The 20,356-nt window shown below is 45.4% G+C and overlaps 1 protein-coding gene across 1 annotated transcript in view; it reads right to left on the bottom strand.

The window, feature by feature from the left end:
• The window catches only part of Sgk3 (serum/glucocorticoid regulated kinase family member 3), a 105,776-nt gene extending 91,464 nt beyond the window's left edge, over nt 1-14,312 (bottom strand). The window contains exon 1 of the mRNA XM_057790921.1: nt 14,237-14,312. The gene's annotated coding sequence lies outside the window, so the exon portion shown is untranslated. The remainder of the gene's footprint in view (nt 1-14,236) is intronic.
• Between the last annotated feature and the right edge of the window lie 6,044 nt (nt 14,313-20,356).

Genomic DNA, 20,356 nt, shown 5'->3' with positions numbered 1-20,356 from the left:
TCTTATCAGTCACTGACAGTCCCTGCTACTCAGGAGACCGAAGCAAGAGGTTCATTTGAGCCCAGGAGTTCAAGACCAGTCTAAGACCTCCATCTCGAGAAAAAGAAAAAGGAAATATAAAAAAATAAAAAAATAAATAAACTCAGCCAAAAGTAAACAAATGGAAGGAAGTAATGAGCTATGAGAGCACAGATCAGTGAAAGAAAGGTACAAACATCACAAACAATGGTGTTAAAAGTTGGACCTGAGTTGGGAAGTGGCACAGGCCTTTAACCCAGCACTCAGAAGGCAAAGGCAGAGGTAGGCGGAACTCTTGAGTTCGAGGCCAACCTGCTTTACAGAGTGAGTTTCAGGACAGTCGGAGCTACAGAGAAACCCTGTCTCCAAAAACAAAACAAACAAACAAACAAAGTTGGTCCAGTATGCTAGGGTGGGGTTGGGAATGGGTAGGAGTGGGTGGGTGGGTGGTGGTCTTTAGTTACACTGAGCAGAAAAAAGGGAAAAGAGCTATCCCACTAAGATCAGGATACTCAGGAAAAGGGAATGTCACTGCCAGTCTCAGAAGAGTAAAAGGAGCTTAAAGAGGAGGCCATGAGCAACTGCACCCCAACCACTCAGAGAACTCGGAAACGCACAAATCAAATAGAACAAACTAGCAAACTAGCAAAACTAACATAGAGCAAGGAAAGAGACTGAGCTGGGAATCAGAAAGACTCTACGCAAAGAAAAGTCTAGATACAACTATGGTTGGATAGTCTTATTTATAGATGGACACACTGGGCATAGCAAGGCCTCAAAGGCTGATGCCCATATCAGCATCCTTACGGGTCTCCCCACCTTTCTTTACTCCTTGTTCTCCTTTGCCTATCAATGGCTTGCCTTCAGCAAGCACAGGCAAAACTAACCTACAGACAACCCAGATAACTTCTCCTGATGAAGCAGCTACGTGAGTCTGGAAATGGGCTCCGTATTTTTACTTTATTATTCTGAAATAGTCTTAACGTTTTAGTTTAGAAACTGGTGCCAGGTTTCAAGAACCCTGACTGAAGATGCATTAAATATATTATAATCCCTGTCTAACAGAAAAGGACTTAAAAGTCTACATTTAAAAACTGGTTGTTTGAAACCTTGAACCACCGAAATTTGAATGCTCTTTGCCAAACTAACAGAGTGTTAGTAACCAGTGTCCATTAAACTTGAAAAGGGCAACAGACACCACTGTGTTCTGAAACCACTCGGGTACCAGCATCACTTACAGTAATCCTCACTTTGCCTTTTGGGGGCAGGGGTGGGTGGTCATCAGCTTGGCAGATACAAGATGAGCCTCTAACAAGGAAAAATGGCAAGCATTTTAGGCCTAAAATCTCTTGTACTTTGATATAATACCTCTATCTAATAAGATGTGTTTGCATTTACGGGTCAGGAGGGTGCTGCTGTGACCTGACTATGTCTCCCCAAGTAGTCGATAGGAAATTAATCCGTAAGGTGACGGTGTTGGGGTGGGGTCTTCTAGAGAGAGGCACAGACCGAAAGGAGCCCGTCCTCTCAGATCAGATCAATGAGGTTTTAAAGTGGTGTATGGAAGTGGACTGATGCTCTTCTGTGCAGTCCTGATACAGAGTCGAACCCTCCTCATCCTCGTCTCTCTCTGCTGCATGGTGACATAGCAAGGGGGCCTTTCAGGTCAGACACAGGCACCTGAACTTGAACTTTAGCCTCCAGAAATGGTTAGAATTCTATTCTTTACAACAGGTTCAATTCAGATACCCTGTTATGATGGCACAATTAGTACCGATGAGGAAGGAGATGCTGAGAAAATATAGAGTTGCAAAAACTTGGAAAGACGTTAGAGTAAGTCTTTTGCACTGCTCTGCAAGTTCCAGCACCCTCATGACCCATAAATGCAAACACATCTTATTAGATAGGACATCAAAGTACAAGAGATTTTAGACCTAAAATGGTTATCATTTTTCCTTGTTAGAGGCTCATCTCTCATATCTGCCAAGCTACTGACCACCCCTGCCCCCCAAAAGGCAAAAAGTTAGGTGGTCTGTACTGTAATCCACGCTGTAAAAGTGGCTTCCTTTAGATATAGTTCGCATGCCATTTACTTTCCCTTTCAACCCACAATCCAGAGAGCCGGCTGTGGCTGGACATGTCAGTAACCACAGCAACCGGGTAGCTGAGGAAAGAGAAACTGTCGTTCAAGTCAGTTCCTAATACATAGCAAGTCAGTCGGAACCTGTGCTAACCCAACCCAAAATAAAACAACAGGAAGAAGCCCTCAGCCAGTGGCTTATTTGGAAAGTTGTACAGTCATCATCTCTCCCGTGTTCCAGAACTGTCATTCCCCAGGAAGAAACCTGGACTCGTTGTTCCTAGCCCTCCCGCTCCACACCCATAGGTTTGCCCGCCCTGAGCATGTTATAAGAATTAAACCAGGGCTGGAGAGATGGCTCAGAGGTTAAGAGCACTGACTGCTCTTTCAGAGGTCCTGAGTTCAATTCCCAGCAACCACATGGTGGCTCACAATCATCTGTAATGAGATCTGGTGCCCTCTTCTGGCCTGCAAGCATACATGGAAAGAATGTTGTGTACGTAATAAATAAATCTTTAAAAAAAAAAAAAGAACTAAACCATAGAATATGCAGTGTTCTGTTACTGGCTTTCTTCACTCAGCACAATGTTCTCAGGGTTCATCCATGTTGAAGCATGTGGTGCTGATTTTTATTGCTGAAAAATGTTTTGCTGTGTAGATACACAGACTGTGCTTTGCTTAGTGTGTCATCGCTGAGGAGCGCCTGGGTGATTGACATATTTTGGCTGTTAGGAATAATGTCGCTGTGACTATTTATGAGTCGGTGCTGTGTGCCCATACGTGTTCACTTTCCTCCAATGTACACCTAAGAGCGGACTGGACCACATGCACCTCTTGTTTAACTTGTTTTGAGGAATTCACAAACCGTTTTCCAGACTGTTTGACTTTATAGTTTTCTTGTTTGTGTATACTGTCTCAGCATTCTTTTTAAAAAATTCTTTTATCATTATTATTATTATTATTATTATTATTATTATTATTACTATTGTGTGTGTATGCACGCGCACGCACGCACACACTACAGTCCACACGGTGTGCAGGTGAAAGTTGGAGAAGGACTTCGTGGGGTCATTCCTCTCTGTCGTCCTTTATGTGGGTTCTAGGGATGGAACTCAGAATGCCAGGCTCGTGTGGCAAACCGTTCACCCGCCAAACTGTCTTGCAGGCCACAAGTGTTTGGATTTCTTCACATATCCTCAAACACTTGTTAACACAAGTTCCTATCTTAGTGGACGTGAAGTGGCATTGTGGTTTTGATTTCCAGGGCCCTAATAACTCAAAGCTGTGCATTTTTTTTCATGCTCTGCTTTGGCTAGTTATAAATTTTCTTTGAAGAAGTATCTATTCAGAATCTTCGCTCATTTGGAAAATTGGGTTATTTGTCTTTCCACTGTTTTGTTTTGTGACCTTAAGTTTTTGTTTTTGTTTTAATGTGCATGGCTGCTTTGCCTGCATGTGTGTCTGTGCAGGCATTTGCATGCCTGGTGTCTAATAGAGGCTGGAAGAGGGATCCCCTGGAACTGTAGTTTCAGATGGTTGTGGCTACCATATGGGTGCTAGGAAACAAACCCACAGCCTCTGCAGCAGCAGCCGGCCCTCTTCAGCACCGACTCATCTTTCCAACTCTATTGTGGCTTTCTGATAAAATCATCTTGCTCTGCCCCCAGAAACACCAATTCCTTTTTCTTTGCTCTCTGCAAGGTGGAATACAGAACCATAAGGAATAAAATGACAAAAATCCTGATGACAGAAAACATGTGGCCTAGTGTAGGCCGTGCAAAGGGGAAGAACTATGCAAATAATAAGCATAAAAGGACTTTCATTTTCCCATGGCACCACACCTACATAATCTTAAGTAGGTAAACCATATACGTGACAATAACATCAGATATCATGGGGAAAGATAAAAACATTTTTTTACTAGTCCTGGTGGTGTATTTAATAGCTATATTAGGGAACAAGTGAGTACACAGTCAGAACAGTGCAGATGTCAACTAAATGCTTCTTCAATGCCCTACCTAACACTACCTCCGCATTTGACCTCATTTGCAGCATCGGAATGGAAGGCTTCACGATGAACAGTAGTCGCAGCACTTGACAACACTCCAGAGAAACAAAGCCTCGGTCTGAATAGGAAATGTCCCTCACTCCCAAGTCTCGTGTTTTCCGTGATGCTTAGTTCCTCCACTTGAGGTCTGTGGCATCTGGAAGATATGGGGCCTGGCTGGAGGAAGCAGCTCACGTCCTCCGGCTCTAGCTGCACTCTCTGCTTCCTGGCCAGCCAGTATCTGAACAGGTCCGACACATGCTCCTTCCACGCCTTCTCGGCTATGATGGTCCAAAAATCTCTGAACCAGGAGCCAAAACAAAGGTTTCCCCTTTAACATCACTTCTGTCCAGCATAACCGCTCCCAGTGACACCGAAGGCAAGGTGCTGGCAAACACTATTAGTCCTTTGAAACAAGATCATAAAGGTGGTGCTTTATTAAAAAAAAATAATGACTTCTAGATCTATGAAAATGGATGCATGGATGGATGGATGGACAGACGGGTGGGTGGATCGATGAATGGATGGATGGGGATAGATAGATGCGTGGGTCAACAGAAGGACAGATAGACAGACATAGTAAGACTCTGACTCCCCCAAAACTTAAACTTTGGATGTATTGTCTAAAGGGAACTGTATCATATCGTGGAGTTACCTTTCCAAACCAAACACTCTATTTGACCTGACATCCATAGTCCCAACATTTCTTACAGGAAAAAAAAATCGCAATAACATGATTAAAAGAAAAATTTATAAATAGCTTCAAATGTCTTCATTCCTGTCAGTGCTTAAGGAGAAACAGCTTATTTAGTGGTGAGGCGGTAGGGAACTTCTCTGGATACGCTGAAAGGAATTACTGGGAATCTCTAGGCCTCCGCGGTTGAAACCACTCATTCTTCATAATGTCTGCCTTTCCCTGCAAACTAAAAGCTTTCCTTATCCTTATTAAAGGCCCTCTCTTAAACGACCCACTGTAATTAGCATCTTTTTTGCTCAAGATCAAAGTGAAGAGCGAATGGAAAAAGGGAGGATGGAGAGATCTGTTTGATTCAAAGGCTAGGAAGAGGAGAAAGAAACGAGAGAGAGAGAGAGAGAGAGAGAGAGAGAGAGAGAGAGAGAGAGAGAGAGAGGACCCTGAGCAAAGAGGAAGACGCAGGAGCGGAGGGGCAGGTGTGGATCACCGTACACAAACTGACGGAACGAAAAGGAAGGGAAGAGACATCAACACAGATGCCGTCTGGAAAAACTGGGGGTGCCGTGCCAGAATGCAAAGAGAAAGGTGTGTGCATGAGCTTTTACCAGGTGCTACCATCCCCTGCCGCAAGATGGCCTAGAATAAAATAGGATCATAAGAAGCACCAAGGTAACTAATTTCCAGTACTGACAGACAGCAGCGCGGACGGACCAATTACCTCAATGCACTTATGCTTAGAGCATTTTAACGGCTCAAGTTCAGCTGCTGTCCTTTCTAACAACCTCAGAGCAACCACCTTTTCCTTGGCTCAGATGCATCGTTTTTGCTTCTCCTAGAGATTACAGTAAATTATCTATAAGTACTCCGTCATTGCCTTCCTTAATTATCACGTGCTTTAGATGTGCTGACAACACACACCTATGACCCACAAGAGAACACGCGTTTTCTGTTGCTTTGGGTGGATTTGTCAATCCGTCCACACACTCCCACTCATTCTCTTTATTAGCAGTAGTATAAATTTCCAAGAATGTTAGCCAGGTTTGGGGCATGGCAGCTGGCCAAGAAACACAGTGAATAACTGATTCAAAGGTGTACGGAATCTCTGACGCTCACTGGCTACATAAGCATGATTCTAACCCGCAAGGCAAGCCTGTTTAAATGTTTTTAAAATGGCACTGAATGTCTGAAATGGCGGCTCACACCTGTAATCCCAGCACTCGAACATCTGAGGCAGGGGGATTATCCTGAATTCAAGCCTAGTCTTGGTTTTATAGGGGTTTTCAGAAAAGCCTGAGCTACAGAGATAGACTGCCAGTCAAAACAAAGCAAAAACAGCTCAGAAAACATGTATGTGTATGCATATAAAATAAAAGCCTAGGCCAGGTGTGGTGACACACGCCTTTAATCCCATCACTCAGGAAGCAGAGGAGGACGGATCTCTGTGAGTTCGAGGCCAGCCTGGTCTACAGAGTTCCAGGACAGCCAGGAGTGTCACACAGAGAAACACTGTCTTGGGAAAACAACACAGATGTATCAGTTTGGCTGTGCGCACACCACTCACTCTCTTGCTCGGCTAGCACATGGCAGGCTCCCATGTGTCTTCACATCATCTCCTTTGAGCCTCTCCTCTTAGAAGGAACCATGTTATACTGGATGAGGGCTCACTCAACTGCAGTATGACCTCACTCTTTGACTTGATTATGTCTGCAAAGACCCTATTTTAAAAAAAAAATCATTTGCTGCTTCTAGGATTTAGGATTTTTACGTATATTTTTGGAAGTCATAGTTGAAGTTATAACAAGTCACGAGATAAGGGGAGACGGTCGCTGAGAGGCTGTGCCCCACCCCCTCATCAGCTCTCCTACTCCCCCACTCTCCACCCCCACCCCACCACTGTCACCCTTCTCTCTTCAGTACTTTGTGCCTAGGCTTCCCTGCGACAGCCAGCCCTATACGATCTGGGAGAACCAGTGAACTTGGGATCTGTATGGGGGTATGGCACTAAGGGTGACCCAGGACCTCGCCCATGCTAGGCAAAGCAAGCGCTCTACCACTGGGCTGAGAGTCTGCTTTCAAAAAACAGACCTGTTCTAAAGATCACAGCCTTTGGTGAAGACCCAATGTTTGCACGGTGATCAGTCATTCTCACCATATGGTGAGTTCTCAATCCTCTGAGAGTTTGGATATGGAAAAAGGATTGAAAAAAGGAGGCTCAGGGAATCTGGTATGGAATAAAGAAGCAGGGGTGGGGAGAAGATGAATATCAAAGGAAATCAAACTTCCCACTATGTTCTGCCACCACCGACTGGCCCTAAAAAACTCTCTTAAGGGACTCTATATCTTACTCTAGCGACACTTGCTGAGCCATGTTCCTTGCTGCTCCATTCACAACAGCTAGGAAATGGGCACGACCTCAACGTCTTCCGAGCGGCGAATGGAGAATGAAAATGTAGTGCATTCGCACCATGGAGTTCTGGTCAGCTGTAAAATAATGAAGCGAGCCGGGCGGTGGTGGCGCACGCCTTTAATCCCAGCACTCAGGAGGCAGAGGCAGGCGGATCTCTGGGAGTTCGAGGCCAGCCTGGTCTACAAGAGCTAGTTCCGGGACGGGCACCAAAGCTACAGAGAAACCCTGTCTCGAAAAACCAAAATAATAATAATAATAATAATAATAATAATAATAATAATGAAGCGAAATAGGCAGGTACAGAAAGAAGCGACTCGGAGCCAGGGAGAAAAATGGTGCGTTTCTCTTCTTTCTCTTTCATAGGCCAAGCAGAAAGGGAACACGGGGTCAGAAAGAGAAGTAGCTCTGGAGGGGGTTAGTAGGACACACGTGCTCTGGGGGGGAAAGGCAAAGGCCTAACTGGGTGTTCGTGCGTGCGTGTGTGCGTTCGTACGTGCATGCGTGCGTGCGTGCGTGTAGTTTAAATGGAGTTACACAACACCAGCCGACAATTCCCCTTCCCCAAAGAGCTATCTATTATCTAACAAACACTCTAGCGCCCACACAGAAGAGATGGCTTAGTGTTTGAGACCATGTGCATTGCTCTTGCAAAGAACCTGCTTCGGCTGAGCGCTCCCCCCGATGGCCCACAGCTGTGAGTAACTCCAGCTCCGAGGAGACTGATACTTCTAGCCTCCGAAGGCGCCAGGACTGCTGTGCGCACACCATCCATGTACACACAATTCAAACCAACAAACAAACAAAAATCCAACTCTAGTGCCATGCAGAGGAAACTTCCCTTCAAACTGGTGTGGTGGTGGTGGTGGTGGTTGGGAATCCAAGAGACTCTGAAACCAAATAGGCTGTTGCCATTATCCTTGGTTGTTTCCCAGAACTGAAAGGTAAGTCTCAGTTATGGAAGACACCACAAACCTCAGACACAGGACTTGGAGGAAGCAAGCTGGCAGTCACCTCCCTGAGGACTAGCACTTAGTATCAGAAGGCGTAATGCAAGCTGCCAAGGGAGAAAAGCCATCCGATCCGGCTGAGCATCCTACAAACTACGCCAACGACCTGCTGAGCTAGAGCTCCCCAGTGGTGTGGTAGTAGCTTATATTGAGAGTAACCAACAGCGGGCTAACTGGATTTATGGATCACTCGATAGATGAGAACTCGTGCCTAATACTGGAAACTTAGCCACCCACCTGTGGTGGTAGCAAGCACGGTAGGATCAGAGGAACCTACTACTGCTTCCCTAAATCAGTATCGTGTCCCTCTCGTCCTTCACCAGAGGAGCTATGGAGGTTATTACACAGATCTAAAACTGGTCAGAATGCAGAGAATAGGCAAGCGTGGGGAGCCTGGCCCCAGTTGGTACATCTACAACACCCAAGGCTCAGGCAGCATCGTGGAAGAGGAATGAAAAGACCATAAAAGTCAGAAGACCTGGGTGCTAGCTGTAAGACAGTGTCCTCTAGACATAACAGGGATGCTATAACTATAAAATCTCCAAATACAGTTGCATATGCAAGACCTACCTAATGGCCACACCTAATGGCACATGCTTATGTGCATGGGGGACATCTCCCAAGGTCCCCAAGCTGGCCATTTATCTAATATCTCATATATGAGTGTACTATTTATGCACTTGTACTGCATTACATGTGTAAATGGTGAACTGGAAACTCAGAAATTTAAAATTAACCAGCCTCTGTTTTAGATGCCTGAATAGCCCAAGCTAGCTTGGAATTCTCAAAATTCCCATGCTTCTTCTGACTTCCAAACACTGGGATCGCAAGCATGAATTGGCATACCCAGCCCAACTTTAATCTATTTTTATTTAAAAACCAGAATAACGGCAGACATGGTGGCATGGGCCTGAAGTCTTGGCTACTCAAGAGGCCTAGGCAGGATTATCACTTGTGGCCAGGAGTTTGGGGCCCCACTGAGCAACAGTGAGACCTTCTAGTTCAAAAACAATTAAAAAGTAAAAAGCAAATAATGACAGCAATAAGTGTCTTTCCCATTTTCAATTCAAACAAGCAAACTACTCCAGTCCTAAAGGCATGCCACTGAACTGGAGGAAGTAACATCCCAGAGTCTAGAGACTGGCCAATCCAGTCCCAATGGTGAATCCAAGTGTGTGTGTGTGTGTGTGTGTGTGTGTGTGCTGCACGTGTGTGAGTCTGTGAGAGTTTGTGCCTGTGCACGTTCACATAGAGGCCAGCCAGAGCCAGGCTCTTTTACTCTATCACTTCTGCCTTATTGCTTGAGCCAGTGTCTTACTGACTTGGAAGTCATCCTTTTTGGCTAAGCTAGCTGATCATCCAGTCTCAGGATCTGTCTCCACTCCCCAAAGCTGGAGTTACAGAGATGTGCATTGATGCACACTTTTACGTGGATGGATTCAACCTCAGGACCATAAATCAAATCCTCTTACCTGCCAATCTCTTCAACCCCAGAATCCCATGTTTTATAGATGAGTGTTATAAAATACATTTTAATTAGAGAACAGAACGCTTGTTATCAGCTCACTTGGCAAATATACCAGAAAACTGGGGGGGGGGGGCTCGGAGATAGCTCCATTGGTAGAGTACTTGCCATGCAAGCATGAGAACCTGAGTTTGATGACCAGAATCCGCATTAAAAGCAGGGAATGGTGGCATGCATTTGTAATTTCAGCCCTAGGGACAGGTGGATTCCACGAGGCTCACTGGCCAGCTGACCCACCTGACTGGTAAGTTCACAGTGAGAGACCTTGTCTCGAAAACAAAATGAATCTCCTGAGGAATAACACCCGAGGTTGACATCTAGCCTCATGCGCACGTACACATGCTTGGATGGACATGTATACACATACACATACATACATGTACCCGCACACACACAAACATACACACAATACATATGCATATATGGAGCAGTTACCCTGACTCATACTGACTAGTTCATGCTGTGTAAGCAGAGCTCTTTTGTTAAAATCACAGAGCAAACTCACAGTGCAAATAATGACACATTCTCGAAAAGGAAACCCTTGCCAAGGGACAAAATCCAGGCCATTATTCCACCCAGAATCACCCTTCCTATTATGCTTCAAGCCATTAAATCATCTTTCTACCTTTTAAATTATCTGAAAAGCCCCTCACTTTGTGGCCTAAAGAAAGAACTACCTAGCCAGGCAGTGGTGGTTCGTGCCTTTAATACCAGCTATGGGGGGAGGGGAGGCAGAGGCAGGCAGATCTCTGTGAGTTCAAGGCCAGCCTGGTCTACAGAGTGAGTTCCAGGACAGCCAGGGCTATTGCACAGAGAAATCCTGTTTCTAAAAACCGAGAGAGAGAGAGAGAGAGAGAGAGAGAGAGAGAGAGAGAGAGAGAGAGAGAGAGAATAAGCAAGAGAGAAAGAATTACCTACCTGCTGTAAGATGTCACTGTATTGCACAGGAATCTCCCATGGAATCTCACCAACGTTCCCTCTTTCACTCATATGCCTACCTCCAACCTTACAAAAGATCAGTCCCTCGCTGTGCAACAACCGCCTTCATATTGTGGCCTCTTAAACTTGCCCATAAACCCCACAAGAAAACAGCATGGGGTTTATTTTGTCTGGTTCTGAGACAGGGTCTAGCTGTGGATTCCAGCCTGCCCTCAAACTGGGGATTCAAATGCCCCAGTCTTTACAGGGATGGAACATCATGCCCTGCTAGGCTTTTATTGTTGGCTTTGTTTGTTTGATTGATGCCAAAGGAGATCCTATCCAGAGCCTCCCCAATACCAGGCACACACTCTACCAACTGAGCTGTATACAGTTTGGTTTTAACTAGAATTGTGGCTACACCGAGGTAAACTTGGGCACATCTACAAGGCCCTTGGAGAAACTGAACAAAGGCGAGGCTTGCTACACACTGCCCTAATTCTCTCCGAAGCCCTCAGCCATGCCTCACACAGGTAGCCCCTTGGGCTGGCCTTTGACATACGATTCTACATGTTCTCAGCAACAGCAATGAGGTGAAAGCCGGTGTCAAGTCAAAGTCTGCTGCTGTTAATTAAACGATGGGGCTGCTAGGCAGTTCTTAGGTTTATCACTTTTCTCCAGGAAATGGCTGGGGACGGTCAGTCAAGACCACAGCTTCCACTATCAGGAAAGAAACAGGTACAGAAAGGCAGAGACTGCTTCACTTGAAAGAGCGTGGGAGCCGCTTCTGTTAGGAATAACACGTTACATAACTCGACTTTCATGAATCAGCAGTTTAGTCCATAATTTACATGAAGTTTTAAAAGAGAGAACACGTGAAGCCTGAAAAAAGTAATGGTGGCTTCTACAACAAGGCAGGTTTGAGAAGCACTGCACTCCACCCCCAGACAGCGGGTTGACAGGCAACTGACTCATCTCGGCTCCATTAAGTTTTTCTCTCTACCTAACGTCCCGCTGGGATCACCTCATCCGATAGCCCTTCTTAGGTCCTCTACCAGGTAATGGCCATATTTTCCATCTGGACCACATACTTGAGGATGCAGAGGGCCATGCTTAAAGGATATAAATAAGTGAAGATATTGGGTTTTTTTGTTGTTGTTGTTTTTTGTTTTGCTTTTTTAGAAGACACTAAAGTAATTAGATTTTTAAAAAACACTCTACATGTCATCCATTTCAGGAGGAAAAAGAGAGAGAAATGCCTTTGATCATTGCATTTGAACTCAATCAAACATCCGAGCAGCTTAGAGACAGGAGTAAGGAAGCCGTCAGCACAAGCACTAACCCCATCTGGCCAACCTAAACTCCCTCAAAACCGGAAAAAAAAAAAAGGTAGGGCAATTGACAGAAGAAAAAAAAATCAATCACTATGCTAATTTCTTGCTAATTTCTTTTTCAAAAACTAGAAATGGTATATCCTGAGTCAGAGAGGCATCTTTGTCTCTTTCACAGGAAAGTTATTGGGTCAGACACTGTTTGAAGTAAGAGAGGCACTGGGTGAGGCCTGGAAATTTCTTCAGCACAAATCAATTACAGCGGTATTTTGGGAGGTACGTTTTGAAAGAGCAAGCAATCTGAAGTCACTCATTCCACAGGTATTTATTACAGGCCTGCACGTGCCAGGTTCTGTCTGTCTCTACACCTCCACCGTCTGAGTTCAGCCTCCCATCAGCTCTGCAAACAGTGCTGAAAGCGAATCAACAATTTCCTGCCTCCAGCGTCTTTACTTGTACAAAAGGGGGTTTCTAAAACATGGCTCCTGACCTCACAAGGTCTCTCTGAAGACCTGTGGGGATGTCTAAGGCACCCTAAACCAAACAGTTGTTAGGTGTTTGGTGACTCTAATTCACAAGCACCGACAAAGGCCAGGGCACCTACCATGCCAGAGGGGGAGGTCTCCATTTTCAACACTTCACAGGCCTGTTGTTATATCAGCCTTATCAGTTCACTTAGTTACCTCCCAGGAAGTGAAAAATTACAAGGAAAAGAACCAAGAAGCAGGGAGTGCAATAAAAAGATTTTATGTCTCTAACACCACAGTGACAAAAAAAAAGAAAAAAAATCCTATGTCAGCCTTGCTCATGCGCCAACCTAGGCCCTTGCTATCTCGGGTACCAGGCCCTAAATACTCATTTCAAATGGTTATTAATTCTGGCGGTGTGTGTGTGTGTGTGTGTGTGTGTGTGTGTGTGAATCCTCTTTATCAACATTAAAGGCCACATCCACCAACTCAATTCTACTCACGATGCACTACCGAAGATTACCAAACACTGTTTATGTTAATGTGTACAAACAAAAACAGTCACAGTTCATGTCAGGTTTAATCTGATGCGCGCATCTGAGCCGCGGTCATATGAATTGTCAAACAGATCTGAAACAAAGCTCCTTTTTAAAAACAAAACCAGGCTCAGCACAGCGGCGGTTTCAAGAAAGGGAACTTCTGACGCCAGAGTTGTGAGCATTGGTCAGAGGACAGTGAATGACCACGACCACCTTTCTGAAGCTCCGTGGGATCTGGCCTGAGACCTGCTAACAACAGATCTCATTGCTCCAAGCTAGCATCCCACAGGAATGAGGGGTAAAACCCGTCTTATAGGAGTGGCAGCCTAGGGGGCAGAGGGCACACCCATATTCCGAAAATATGTCTGAAACTTCTCTAATGTTTCCAGTTCTTTCTATGACATTCGGGGAACTGAAGCATGCACGGCCTCTTCATGGCTACAACCGCTATCATTGAATGTTTTGAGTTAAGAATTTGAGGTAATATTTATAAAGCACTTAGGAAACAGCCCAGTTCATAGTAAGAGCTGTGTTTGGTAAATAAAGCACTCTCCAGGCCAGTTGGGTAAACACTCAACTTAGTAAGGAGGGAAGAATCAAAATACCTAGCAGGCGGTTCGGGGCTTTGTTTTGTTTAGTTTTCCACCCTGACAAAAGGTGCTGAGACTTGAGTGTTCAGCATTTATTCTTGAATCCCAAGTGCACCCTGCATAGTATCTTCCTGCAAAATGTTCAGCATTCGGTGCAAAAGAACCATCACCAACAACGACGAGAACAGAAAACCTCAGGGCGCTTTTAGGTGGCACGTGCCAGCACTTAAACCGTGAGAACCAGAAGCAGACCGGTAGAAAACAGACACACACACACACCCCAACGAAGGGTTCCAATCTGAGAACCTGCAAGAGTGGCGATGCGTTCTAGTCCTGTCGATCGATCAGGACGGCCACTTAACCCCGCCGACGACCTCCAGGCCCCAGCCGCCCCACGCGGGTCCGCGCAGGTAACCCACGTCCCCATTCAGGTGGGCTCTCCAGTGTTCCCCGCCGGCTGCCCCGTTCGGGGGCCGCGCGGATTCCCCGCGTCCACCCACGCGCTCGAGCTCCACGCCGCGGTGCTCAACTCGCTCCGGGGGACACAAAGACCGCGCGCCCGGCCGCGGCGGCAATCCCGCCGCGCGGCCCCGCGCACCCGCCCCGCACCTACCCGGCAGCTGCGCGGCGTCCAGGCGTCCGGGCGCGGAGCCCAGAGCGCTGGCGGTTCCTCCTTCCCGGAGGCGCGGGCCGGGCGCCGGCGTTTCCTCCCTGCCGCGTCACGGCGGCTCCTCCCGCGGAGCGCCGGGCGGCGGGGCGGGCGGCGCGAGGGGACGACCGGGACCCGCGTCGGTGGCGCAGCAGCTCGCCTGGCCGCGCTTGTCACGCGGGGAGCAAAGTTCAGGAGGAGACACCGAGCTCCGGCGCTCAGCGGACGGGTGCGCGAGGGCCGCGACGAAAGTGACCTCGGCCCACCCCGGGAGGGCGAGCCGGCGAGCGCGCGAGGGCTGGGGGCTGCGGGCTGCGGCTCGCTACAAGCCGGACGCTTGCAGAAGCCAAAGAAGTATCCGAACGACGTGGAGAGCCATTGTGTTTCCTTTAGCGTTATTTGGGCAGTTTTCTTCACTTTTCCCACGTCAGCAGATTTTTGACCTGTGTTTATAGATGGGCGAGAACGCTCACAAATTGGCCGAGAACTTAACTTTCTCTGCACCGTTTTAGAGCTATGGATTATTTTTAAATTGGCCAATACATTCAGCTGCTGGTGCTTATCCATTTAACAACAGAAGCTGCATTTTTAAACCTAGTCTGTGAATGGGGAACTAAGAATTACACGATTCAGTGGCTATGGAGTTAAGATTTTGAACTAGAGTACCCTCGCACACCACCATTGTAATTTAGGGATGCCACATGAAAGCAGACCCGAACAATGGTGCTTCCGATTTTACAGCATTGATCTATACTTTGAATCGTATGATTCCTATAAACTTGCCACAAATCTGTGAACAAGTAGAGGAACCGAGATCAATGAGTTACTTCCCTAAATTCAAAAGGAAATTTCTTTTATTTCAAAATAACACTCAAAGATTTAGCCCCGTGAGTAAAGGTAAGAATAATTGTTCGTTCTGTCCACGCTACAATATGACCTTTTCCTTCTTAAGATAGGTCGTAAATCCAAATTCCTTTGTACTCTGAAACGTACTATTCCCACAGAACGTTCTGAATAGTGAGTCTCGGTGGCATTCGGAAACGGACAAGCAAATACAGTACACTGAACACAGCAGATCGCCCGTGGTCATTTCTGTTTTCCATTGTGGCCCCTCACAAAGCAGTCCACACAACGAAGCCCAGACCTTCCCTGTGGCAAGACCAACAAGGGATCAGTGTATCAGTTAATTAAAGCCATATTCACAATACTGAGAACTTTTCTTGGACAAAAGGAACTTTTGTGTCAATAAACCCCATGGGGAATGACATCATTCTCACCCAGAAGATAAACACCTATCACCATATTTTGATGTTACAAAAAAAACCATATGGAAACCATTATAATATTTCCAGGATAGATTTGTCTCCCTGCTATACAGAACTAATACACACACGCACACTCCCTGAGGTGTGTGTAGGTGTGTGTGTGTGTGTGTGTGTGTGTGTGTGAAGGGGGGAGCAAGGGCACTCCCACCAACGTTTTGCTTTGTTTCGTTTTTTTGTTTGTTTTTGTTTTGTTTTCGAGACAGGGTTTCTTTGTAGCTTTGGAGCCTGTCCTGGAACTATGGACTCGAACTCACAGAGATCCGTCTGCCTTGGGCTCCCGAGTACTGGGATTAAAGGCATGCGCCACCACCACCCGGCCTCCACCAACATTTTTAAGACAAGAAAGAGGAAGAATTACGTTTGATTGACAGGAAGTTAGGTATGGGTCTTTGTAATCTGAAAGCTGCAATCTAAAAGCTTGTTTGTTGTAAAAGTAGAAGAGATAAGTATAGTCACAAACTATCAAGATTTTTCACTTGAAGTTAACCTTTGTGTCTGGGGTGTGGGTGTGGGTGTGCGCGCGTGCACGTGGGCGCGCGCACGCATGGGAGCATTTGTACAGGCTGGAGGTCAGCAGAAGCTGTCTTCCCCAGTTGTTCTCCTTTAGCTGGTCCTGGAGCTCCCCACTGGCAGGGGTGGCTAGCTGTAGGTGAGCTCCAAGAATCCTCCTGTCTCTGCCTCCCCAGCACTGGGATTGGGCATGTTCCACCATAGTTGGCCTACACAGATCCAGACTCAGGTCTTCCTGTTGGTGCTGTAAGACTTTAAGACAATTCTGAAGCCATTTTGACAATTCTGAATCCTCTCAGCCTCCATGCCATAGTGCTTCCCCTCCTCCCCTGGGAACCAAGGACCTAACAGCTACACTCGCGAACTCAGTTCCTGAACAATTACCCATATATGTATGTTTTGATTCGGTCCCCTGGGAAATGGGGTCAAAATGACCTCTTACCTCACCTGATCTGGCAACAGCTCTCCAGTCAATTATTGGTAATAGCCCTTTGAATAAGCCAATCAAAATAGTCAAAGAACAACCCCCCTTGCTTCTGTGGCCCCTTTAAAAGTAGACTGTACCGCTATTCAGGGTCCCTCGGCTTCCCAAATGCTGGGGGACCCTGTCATGACAGAATTAATAAAATCCTCATGCTTTTGCATCGGCTGTGGTGTATGAAGTGGTCTCTGGGGGCGACTCCTCCTCGGTGTTTGGACGTTGGAGTCCAACAGTGCAGCAACACTGTACTGACTGAGCCATCTTCCTTGCCCTTGAAATGAACTCTTTAGCTCCAGGACTTGGTGTGTACACTAGGCAGCTGGGCACCACTGGGGCACCACTGAGATCATCTCCAGCCCTTAGCATAATTGTTAAGGGCATGCTTGAGAACTAGCCCTTTAATTAATCATATTCCCTTCTGGTGATATCGATCTCATTCCCATAGTCCATTATGTTTCCGGTTTAAGTTTAAACTATAAAAAGCTGTTGAATGTTTGGTTAAATATCTAGATGATAGTTCTATATTTTTAAAAGGTTTTATGTAAATCAAATTTTAAAGTAGGCGAAGTTTTTTTTTTGTCAAACTGTAGATGTTAATATTTTCTTTAGAAACATGGCTCTGTTGATGCACATAAAGCAAATATTTTGCTTATCTATTCTATCTGTAGAGCAGAGATTATAAAAACAAACTTTGGAATCCGGCCCCGGCTTAATGCCTATCTGTTTCACTTTGAACTCTGGGCAATTCGTTTCAAACCTTTTGTTTCATTAGTGAGGGATGACAACTGCTTTTCCATCCTGTGAACAGATATGGTAGTGTATCGTGACACCGCCGTGAAGACTGGCAACATGTCAGAGCCTAGTATCAATGCTGGGTACAGCCGAACAGAGCTGTTCAAAGTTTGCATAGCGGAAAGCTAGTTTTCAACATTGCACAGCTGAGAAGGGCGGCCTAATGGAGGTGATGAGGTCATAGGGATGAACCCTTGTGAAAGGGTGAATGATTCATCCTGTCATTATTGAGAGGGCGGATTTGTTCTGAACGTGAGTTTGAGCCTCTTACTTGCACCTTTTCCAACTCTGCTATGGAATAAAAACAAGGTAAGGTCTTCACCATACGCTGACACCACGCTTTGGGGTATACCAGCTGCAGAGCCATGAGCCCAGGTCTGTTCAGTACAGACACTCTCTGTGGGGTTTGCGGTCTTCTGTTTTGTTTGATAGAAGGTCTCACTACGTACCCTTAGTTGGACTGAAACTCACTGTGTAGACCACGCTGGCCTCGAACCCACAGATATCCACCTACCTACACCTCACATCACTAAGATTAAAGATGTGTGCCACCATGCTTGGTTGGTGTCTTTTATACTAGCAGAAAATAGAAACCATAAGATAGCTTGAGAATTTTGGAAAAATTAAACTGATAACAATTTGAATTGCTGACTTGTATATATTAAAAAAAAACACTAACTACTTACTTGGATAATGAGTTTTTTAAATAATATATTTCATTGAAATATCATTTGGCTTTTCATCATTGCTGTTCAAAACAGAAAACACTTTTGTCTAAAATGGTGCCTTATCTGAGAGTATTATTAATCTTTATATCCCAATAAAGCCCTGTATTATTCATAGTCCTTTTTTTTATAACCTTAGAAGCAGATAAGGACTTCCAACAGAAGAAAAATAACTTCCTTCAGGGAGGAGACTTGATTAAATGACCTACAGAACCCGAATGACTGTTCTTCACCAGTTAACTGGTTTTGGAAGTGGGGGCCAACCTTGGTTCTTTTTTTTTCTTGATTTTCGAGACAGGGCTTCTCTGTAGTTTTTTGTTCCTGTCCTGGAACTAGCTCTTGTAGACCAGGTTGGCCTTGAACTCACAGAGATCCGCCTGCCTCTGCCTCCCGAGTGCTGGGATTAAAGGCACGCGCCACCACCGCCCGGCTCCAACATTGGTTCTGTAGCAGATGAATGTATGGTCAAGGGTAACCATAACCAACACTGTAAGAGCAATGTTGCCGTCAATGCTGTTGTCTACAGTGCTCTCAGAGTCCCTTTTCTAGGGAGTCCGATGAGAGGCTCATCTGCTTACGTGGGTCAGTCATCCTGAGTTGTTGCTGTAGTTTCCAGTATACTCTCTAGCTGATAGACTGCACAGCACCCTGCAGCCTCAAATGAAAGAAAACCTGCTTGTGGGGGAAATGTGTCGTTTAAGACACAATCGTGCTGGGCAGTGGTGGCACATGCCTTTAATCCCAGCACTCGGGAGGCAGAGGCAGGGCGGATCTCTGTGAGTTCGAGGCCAGCCTGGTCTACAAGAGCTAGTTCCAGGACAGGAACCAAAAAGGTACGGAGAAACCCTGTCTCGAAAATAAAAAAAAAAAAAAAAAAAGACACAATCATAACCATGAACTGCTTTTGAATATAGAGAAAAGAAAAGCCTCATGTAAAATGGAGTAAATATGGAACAGGAAAAACGAGAACTTCATTTGCTTTCTGAGAAAAAAACTGTTTTAACAGAACATAAATCAAGCCAAGTTATGGCTAGAAAAGACCACAGACCCATGGGAAAGGGAACCGAAACCTGTTAGGGCCTCCTGGGCACAGAGCAGAGTTAATTTGATCCTTTGATCTGGAAAACAGTTCATTGAGTGCTAATTTGAAGAATGCAGATGGGCGGCCCACAGCTCATCCTCATTTCTTGGACCAAATTAGCCAGTTTCAAGCTCAAAATCTGATGTGAAGTGTCTGAAGTTTAAGCATGTGTTGTAATTAAGGAGACTCTGCCTTTTAAGGCATTTCTGTTCACAGGACCCTCTTTCTGTATATTTAGGGTCATGAACAACAACAACAGAGGGGAAATGCTAAAAGCTCAGAACCTTAAACCGCTCATTTCAGGTTTTTGATAGACAGAAGCAAGAAGTTACTTTACATCACGCTAACAATTATCTAAAGTAAAATTCTTATATTTTTCCACTCAGGAAAGCTTGTCTTCTAATCTGTTCCGAGTATCAAGAAGAAAAGTGGTCCCCTTTTCCTTTATTCTCTGCTCCGTTTGACTACGCTATCATGGACAAGATATCTGTTAACAGTTGGCAGTAACTTACGTACATCCTGTCAGCAACTTTTGTGTTCAGAGATTTATTAGTCCCTTGAGCTCAACCAGCCAGGTAGACTTTGAAGATAACTACTGTTTTAGTAGTTGCTTATCGGTGTGAAATAATAGCTTTTCTTAAACACTGTTCATTTAGTGACTCAGTGACTTATGTTGAGCTATGTCTAATTAATGAGTGAACCTATTTCAAAACCAAGGGCTTAATAGTCACTGCCTTGAAGAGGAAGCACATTGTTGCTTCATCAGCCAATTCTCTGAGCAATCTGTCTGTCCACCAAATGCATCAAGGATGTAAGAGATCTGAAGAAATTATAATTCTTTGAACATTGGAAGACTCAGATCGTCTAGGTTTCCCTAGATAAACCAGAACACTGGTTCTTTTGGCATTTCTCACACTTTCTACGTTTTATGACTCTCATATAACTTTTTCTCAGTTCTCCACATTCCCATCTAGATTTTTTGTTGGTGTGTCCAGTATAAGATGTGGACTCTGTAGGTGGTTGGATGGTTCTTATGAACACAGTGAGGGTGTTCTTTCACAGTCTAGTTCACACCGATAATGCACACCGTCCCAGGTTACTGTATTTGCAATCCTGTTTCATCATTGTAGGACGTTAATACCCATGACCTTTCATTTCTCAGATTATATT

Source organism: Chionomys nivalis, chromosome 16, assembly GCF_950005125.1.
Source record: "Chionomys nivalis chromosome 16, mChiNiv1.1, whole genome shotgun sequence".
Lineage (NCBI taxonomy): Eukaryota > Metazoa > Chordata > Mammalia > Rodentia > Cricetidae > Chionomys > Chionomys nivalis.
The sequence above is the reverse complement of the archived record's forward strand: the minus strand, read 5'-3'. Positions and strand labels throughout refer to the sequence as shown.